The 7,500-nt window shown below is 44.0% G+C and overlaps 1 protein-coding gene across 4 annotated transcripts in view; it reads right to left on the bottom strand.

Moving 5' to 3' along the window:
- LOC143284715 (uncharacterized) overlaps nt 1-7,500 on the bottom strand; it is a 64,472-nt gene that overhangs the window by 52,954 nt on the left and 4,018 nt on the right. For 3 of the 4 annotated variants that reach the window (XR_013055600.1, XM_076591651.1, XM_076591652.1), the window contains exon 2: nt 3,265-3,294. The exons of the other annotated variant lie outside the window; for it this stretch is intronic. The gene's annotated coding sequence lies outside the window, so the exon portion shown is untranslated. The remainder of the gene's footprint in view (nt 1-3,264; nt 3,295-7,500) is intronic. 4 annotated transcript variants of the gene reach the window in all.

Raw genomic sequence — 7,500 nt, 5'->3', positions numbered from 1 at the left:
TTTATAACGACCAAGCAGACAGGGCAGCAAAAAGGGGAGCAAAGAATGATATAGATAGTATAAAAGTATATTGCCCATTGTCATACAAGGAAATAAGTAATATTCTACTAGAAAGAGACTTTTATAGGTGCTTGAATTGTGACGGGACATTAAACAAACAAAAAAATTCCTCCTACACACACACACACACACACACACACACACACACACACACACACACACACACACACACACACACACACACACTGTTCAAACATCCTGCTTGAATAGCGGAAAACCCGCGTGTCCACTTTCGGACGGCCAAGTTTAAAAATGGGAACAGCGCATAACCAGGAAGATCCTTGAAAGAGAGAGAGAGAGAGAGAGAGAGTGTGTGTGTGTGTGTGTGTGTGTGTGTGTGTGTGTGTGTGTGTGTGTGTGTGTGTGTGTGTGTGTGTGTGTGTGTGTGAATTATAACCATAACCATAGTTTAATCAATCAGGCCATGGCCTCATTTAAAGCGATGACTGGGGATTTTTTGTTTCGTTTTTGTTTTGTTTTTCATATGAACACACATATATATATATATGTATATAATCCTATTCGCATACACAAAAGAAATTTCTGGTTAAATAAACCCATCAAAAAACATCGTCTTTTCAAGCACTTGTACAAAATATTATGGGGCAAGAGACACAGAGACATTGAAGGAGAGGGGAGAATAGGGGTAGGAAAAGCGCGCGCGCGCGCGCGTGTGTGTGTGTTGGTGTGTGTGTGTTGGTGTGTGTGTCTGTGTGCGTGAGTGCTTGCGTGCTTGTCTGTGACTATCTGTCGGTGTATATGTGTATGTAGTGTGTGTGTGTGTGTGTGTGTGTGTGTGTGTGTGTGTATGTGCGTGCGTGCATGTGTGTGTGTGTGTGTGTGTGTGTGTGTGTGTGTGTGTGTGTGTGTGTGTGATCTCAAAGCTCATGAAGAATACACAACAGAGATCCAGTCATACAGGCAGTTCTGCCGATAGAACTCAGAACTAGTGGAGAACGCACTGAGTCAATGAGATCACATAGCTACATAATTATGTCGTATATTAGCAGTTTCGAAGACGTTATGCATACTTTTATACACACACACACACACACACACACACACACACACACACACACACACACACACACACACACAGAGAGACACACACACACACACACACAAGGATATGCGCAGCACACACACACACACACACACACACACACACACACACACACACACAAGGATATGCGCGCACACACACACACACACACACACACACACACACACACACACAGAGGGACGTGCGCAGCGCGCGCGCGCACACACACACACACACACACACACACACACACACACACACACGTTGTGGCTGGTGTGACAGTCATGGTGATCTAATCTGCCATCCTTGATGCCAATGGATTGAAAAATCAATGTGCAACAGGCTATAACCCAGGCTATTGGGTTACACAGTGTTACCGGCAGAAGAAGAGGAGCCCTCTGACCTGACCCGCCAAAACAGCACATGGAAAGATTCCATGGACGTCCCGCACTCCTGCTGATATCTGTTGATTTATATACATGTAGATATGATAGTCAGTCGTGTTCGACAACTATGACCATTAGAATAGCAGAGGAGGCAACTGCTGTCCCGACGACCAAGGCTAGAATTTGATAATAGTGGAGAGTGTCTTGCCCTTGTTACGTCCGCACTCTCTCGGCCAAGAGGGTTTTAAGACAGTCGGCGATGGGATGGTTCCCAAAGGCCAACTAGCCCCCAAGGCTGCAGCACTAAGAGCCAGTGCAGTCTTTCCTCCTTAATAATAATAATAATAATAATAATAATGGTATTTATATAGCGCTGAATCTTGTGCAGAGACAAACTAAAGCGCTTTCGCACCAGTCATTCACACGCATGCATAACTCTAAAACTGTAGAAACTAAAGACAAGGAAGGGCAGGCAAGGGAGGCTATTTTGGGAAGAGGTGGGTTTTAAGGCCAGACTTGAAAGAGCTGAGAGTGGAGACTTGACGAAGCAAAAGAGGAAGTTCATTCCAATCGCAAGGTCCAGAGACAGTGAAAGAACGGCGGCCAACAGTCCAGTGTTTGAATCTGGGTATGCGTAAACAGAGTGGATCCGAAGCCGATCGTAGTGAGCGAGATGGAGTGTAGAGGTGAAGGCAGCCACAGAGATAGGAAGGGGCAGTTTTGTGAATACATTTATAACATAGAGTGCTGATCTTGTACTTTATTCGGTGTGAGACAGGCAGCCAGTGGAGATGTTGCGAAAGAGGAGTGATGTGCTCAGATCTTTTCTTTCTGAGGACGAGTCAGGCAGCAGAGTTTTGTATGCGCTGAAGGGACTGAATGGACGAAGCAGGCAAACCAGACAATAGAGAGTTACAGTAGTCAAGGCGAGAGAGAATGAGAGAAACGACAAGTCTAGATGTTGCGTCAGTGGACAGATATTTCCGGACGGCACTGATGCGCCGCAGTTGACAGCAGCAGGACTGACATGTCTGACTGATAAATTTTTGCATGGACAGTGTATTGTCAAGGACAACACCGAGGTTCCTGACTGACGTGGAAAGAGGGATGGATGTACTGCCAAGTTTGATTGTGTCAATTGTGATAGAAGACAGTTTTTGTTTAGTTTGAAAGTCATAGTCCTTCATAAAAGACTAAGCTGTAAATGACTTCCCACTGCAATGGAGAAACCATTGATCATACAGCTCTCACTTTGCTGTTGGCCAGCTCATAATCTTAGAGTTAATCTAAAGGAAAAGAAGAAAAAAAAACTATGTTGATATGGCCGTGTGACCAGCTCCAGTGGTCTTCCTGAAATAGTCCTCTACAGCACTGTTGAAGGAGAGAGACGAAGGAAAAAAATAAAAATAAAATGAAAATGAAAATAAAACACGATGGACTGACAATGTTTGCAGAATGGGTGGGGAAACCATATGTAGAGACTCAGGGGCTTTGGTACACAAACGACAGAGTTTTTGAATATTCTGGTAAATAGTTCTCTTGTGTGGCACCCCAATGATTCTTCAAAGAATTGAGGATTCAGGGTGAAGAAGAAGATGATGATGATGATGATCATGATCATGATCATGATGACGTGGGGTTTGTTTATTTTTGGGGAGGGGGGGGGGGGGGGGGGGGGGGGAACACGATTTTCATAATTCTAATGTGATAATCACACGGAAATATTTCCATCATTACTCGAATTATATAATGACAAAGAATATTGGACCCACTCACCGAATCGCTTTGAAAACTTGTACCAGGAAACTGTGGACAAAAATGCAGACTATAGTTATCACAGACACATCAAAAAATAAATACAAGCCCGCACACACACACACACACACACACACACACACACACACACACACACACACACACACACACACACATGTATATATAGTTAATCTAAAGAAAAAGAAGAGAAAAAAACTGTGTTGATATGGCCATGTGACCAGCTCTAGTGGTCTTCCTGAAACAGTCCTCTAGAGCACTGTTGAGGGAGAGAGACGAAGGAAAAACAGTTTGTTGTTGCTGTTGCTACTGTTTTGAAATAAAATAAAATGAAAATGAAAATAAAACACGATGAACTGTCAACATTTGCAGAATGGATGGGGAAACCATTTGTAGAGACCATAAATACAAACCCGCTTCAAACCTTGCACACAGACACACACACACACACACACACACACACACACACACACACACACACACACATATATATATATATATATATATATATATATATATATATAATATATACATATATATAATATAGTTTTAGTTATAGTTGTGTGTGTGTGTGTGTGTATGTGTGTGTGTGTGTGTAATACAGTCAACTCGTCCGTAATCCTATCCACTTACAAGTCATAACTCCTGTCAAAAGAAGCTGTAAGTATAGTACACAACAAGCAAGGGCTTCATGACTCGTGTGTCAATCCAACATCCTGTATAAACTTGAAATTCAACAAGAGAGGCAGGGCCTTCAAGACTTACTCGTGATACACACTTTATCCAGTAATAAAAAAATAATTGTTAAAACGTGTCCTGTATTCAAGATTTAAAGCTTTGGAAACAAAAGAAAAGAAGATGAAGGAAAGAATATGTTAGCGGTTCAAACCAAGCACATTCGGTTCGAGAATAAGTATTTGTATTTGTATTTCTTTTTATCACAACAGATTTCTCTGTGTGAAATTCGGGCTGCTCTCCCCACGGAGAGCGCGTCGCTACACTACAGCGCCACCCATTTTTTTTTGTATTTTTTCCTGCGTGCAGTTTTATTTGTTTTTCTTTTCGAAGTGAATTTTTCTACAGAATTTTGCCAGGAACAACCCTTTTGTTGCCGTGGGTTCTTTTACGTGCGCTAAGTGCATGCTGCACACGGGACCTCGGTTTATCGTCTCATCCGAATGACTAGCGTCCAGACCACCACTCAAGGTCTAGTGGAGGGGGAGAAAATATCGGCGGCTGAGCCGTGATTCGAACCAGCGCACTCAGATTCTCTCGCTTCCTAGGCAGACGCGTTACCTCTAGGCCATCACTCCACATATTTACAGTGCTAAAGCGTGCCGTCCAATGACGCTAAAAATTTTATATCTAAACGTATGTTGTTGGGTTTTTGCATCATAAATCAGTTACAGTATTCGAGGCGATAACGCCGTTTAAATCATATAATTTGGTATATCTCGATTATCTAAGAAATTCTTTAAGGGCCCCGGTCAAAAAAAGGTTGCCATCGCTTCAGGCACACTTCACAACATGTAGCCATTTTCTCCAGATCTGCGTGTTCGACAGGCTTACCGAAACTGCAACGCGGTCCCTTCAATTTCTCTTTCGTGTTCATTCTATGTTGCAAACCTTGACCTTTGAACTCGGGTTTTGAATTTAAACAGAGATCGTGCTTACCCAAGATTCAGTCACGTACAAAGCTTGGTTAAAACTGGATACAATCTCTGTCAAGCCTTTTCACTGATTTTTGCCAAATGATGACCTAGACTTCAACCTCTCACCCTGCTTACTAGTCTTTCGTAAAATGGATTACCTCTGTGGTCTTAGTCATACCAACCACCCTTCCAGGGCAGATTCCTGTGCCAATATTAGTAACCAGGAAAATACCAATGTTAAAGTTTCACACACACACACACACACACACACACACACACACCATAGCCTAGACACATTTTACTCACACACGCGAGTCAAAACACGCTAATGAATAGTATTTTTTTAAGCTTACGTTATGGTGGAAGAATCGAAGTTCAATCAGTGAGTAGACGCACCAGTAACGCCTTTATGAGGGAGAGGGTGGGGGGGGGGTAAGTGGGGCGAGGAGGTGGTGGGGGACGGAGGGGTGTAGGTCGAGGGGAGGAGGGGTTGGTAGTACGTGAGATACGGGATTTTTGGTGGGTGGGGATTAGGATTGGGGTAGGGGTGGGGGAGAGGAGTGTTGCCGAGGGAGAGTGGAAGAATGTGTGTGTGGCGGGGGTGGGGGTGGGGGTGAAGGAACACAGAGAGAGTGGAGAGAGGGACAATTTGTGTGAGAGAGAGAGGTGTGTATGTGTGTGTGTGTGTGTGTGTGTGCGTGTGTGTGGATGTGCGTCTGTGTGTGTGTGTGTGTGTGTGTGTGTGTGTGAGGCACAGAGGGAGACAGAGACAGAGAGAGAAATGGAGATGTATACGAAGGAGTGAGAGAGAAAGAGATATGTGAGCGAGTCTCTGTGTGTGTGTATGTGTATGTGTGTGTGTGTGTGTGTGTGTGTGTGTGTGTGCGTGAGAGAGAGAGAGAGGCACAGAAGGAGACAGAGACAGAGATAGAAATGGAGATGTATACAAAGGAGTGCGGAGAGAGAAAGAGATGTGTGTGTGTGTGTGTGTGTGTGTGTGTGTGTGTGTGTGTGTGTGTGTGTGTGTGTTCTTGTGCTACGCTCTCTCTCTCTCTCTCTCTCTCTCTCTCTCTCTCTCTCTGTCTTTTACCTATTTTCTCTTTTCTCCTTTTTTTTTTCTGCGAGCCGTTGCTAATTAAGGGGGAGGACGCTTTGTTTTGTGTCAGTTTAGTGTTTGTACTCTTCTCTGTTGCTGCTGTTCCTTGTTTCTTTGTTTCTTTCTTTCCTTCTTTCTTTCTGTGTATAGACAGTTTCGTTTGGGTTATTTTTTTCAACTTTGCTTTCGTGTTTTTCAGAGACGCAGTAGGACTGCTACCAGTACTTTCACTGATGTGGAAAGTTTCCAGGACCTTAGTTTTCCTTGAATAGAGCTGACGGCATGCGTTTGGAAATAGAGATTACGTGCTCAACCCCCTTCTCTCTCTTTCTCTCTCTCTGTCTGTCTGTCTGTCTGTCCGTCTGTGTCTCTCCCCCACCCTCTCTCTCTCTCTCTCTCTCTCTCTCTCTCTCTCTCTCTCTCTCTCTCTCTCCGTCTATTTGAAGAATAGGCCGTGCCATAATCTTTGAATAAAGACCTTTTCTGTTCTCTCCGAGATATCTTATGGTACAGTTTAACCAGTTAAATACATTCGATACCCTTGCCTATCGAAGATTTTGCTCTCTGTCTTTATACAGCACTCAAGATGCGTGCATTATAAACAAAGGTGAGGGCGAGTTTACAGCAGCGCATGACAAAAAATGTATTATAGAAAGCAGGTATGTGTGGGATGGGAGGGGGGTTACGCCGCAGTGTGTGTATGTGCGTGTGTGTATATGGCCGGGGGTAAGAGAGTATGTGTTTGAGAATAAATTGAGAATAATTGTGTGTGTGTGTGTGTGTGTGTGTGTGTGTGTGTGTGTGTGTGTGAGTGGATGTGTGTGTGTGAATGTATGAGTGTACACAGTGTGTATGTGAGTGTATGTGCATGAGTGTGTGTCTGCATGTATGTGAGCGTATATGCGTGAGTGCATGTCTGTAGTCTGTCTCAGTGTCTGCCTGTGTTTGTGTACGTACAGTGCGCTCGCACGCTTGCACTACCTATTATTAATTAATCCGTCCGTCGCCCGTTCAGATTATCATTGATTGCGCGCGTGCCAAAAATATTTCTTTTCAAACGACGAGCAACGACCGATCACCCCTCTTTCACGTCTGCATCATCCTTCATCCCTTCTTCATACACCCCACCCCCACCTTCCACCCCCACCTCGCCGCTCCCCCTTACCTGCATAATGCAAAGATAACTGATAAGCCTGTAAAGTGTGTGTATGTATGTATGTATGTAGGCTATGTATGTATGCATGTTTGTGTGTGTATACATGTATATGTATATATATATATATATATATATATATGTGTGTGTGTGTGTGTGTGTGTGTGTGTGTGTGTGCATACAGAGAGAGAGGGAGAGAGAGAGAAATATATATATGTGTGTGTGTGTGTCAGTGTGTGTGCGTGCGTGTGCGTGCGTGCGTGCGCCGTGTCACTGTGTGTGCGTGTGTGTGTGTGTGTGTGAGTGTGTGCGTGCGTGTGTGTATGTGTGTGTGTGTG

The sequence above is a fragment of the Babylonia areolata genome, chromosome 8 (genome assembly GCF_041734735.1).
Source record: "Babylonia areolata isolate BAREFJ2019XMU chromosome 8, ASM4173473v1, whole genome shotgun sequence".
In the NCBI taxonomy this organism is placed as follows: Eukaryota; Metazoa; Mollusca; class Gastropoda; order Neogastropoda; family Buccinidae; genus Babylonia; species Babylonia areolata.
The sequence above is the reverse complement of the archived record's forward strand: the minus strand, read 5'-3'. Positions and strand labels throughout refer to the sequence as shown.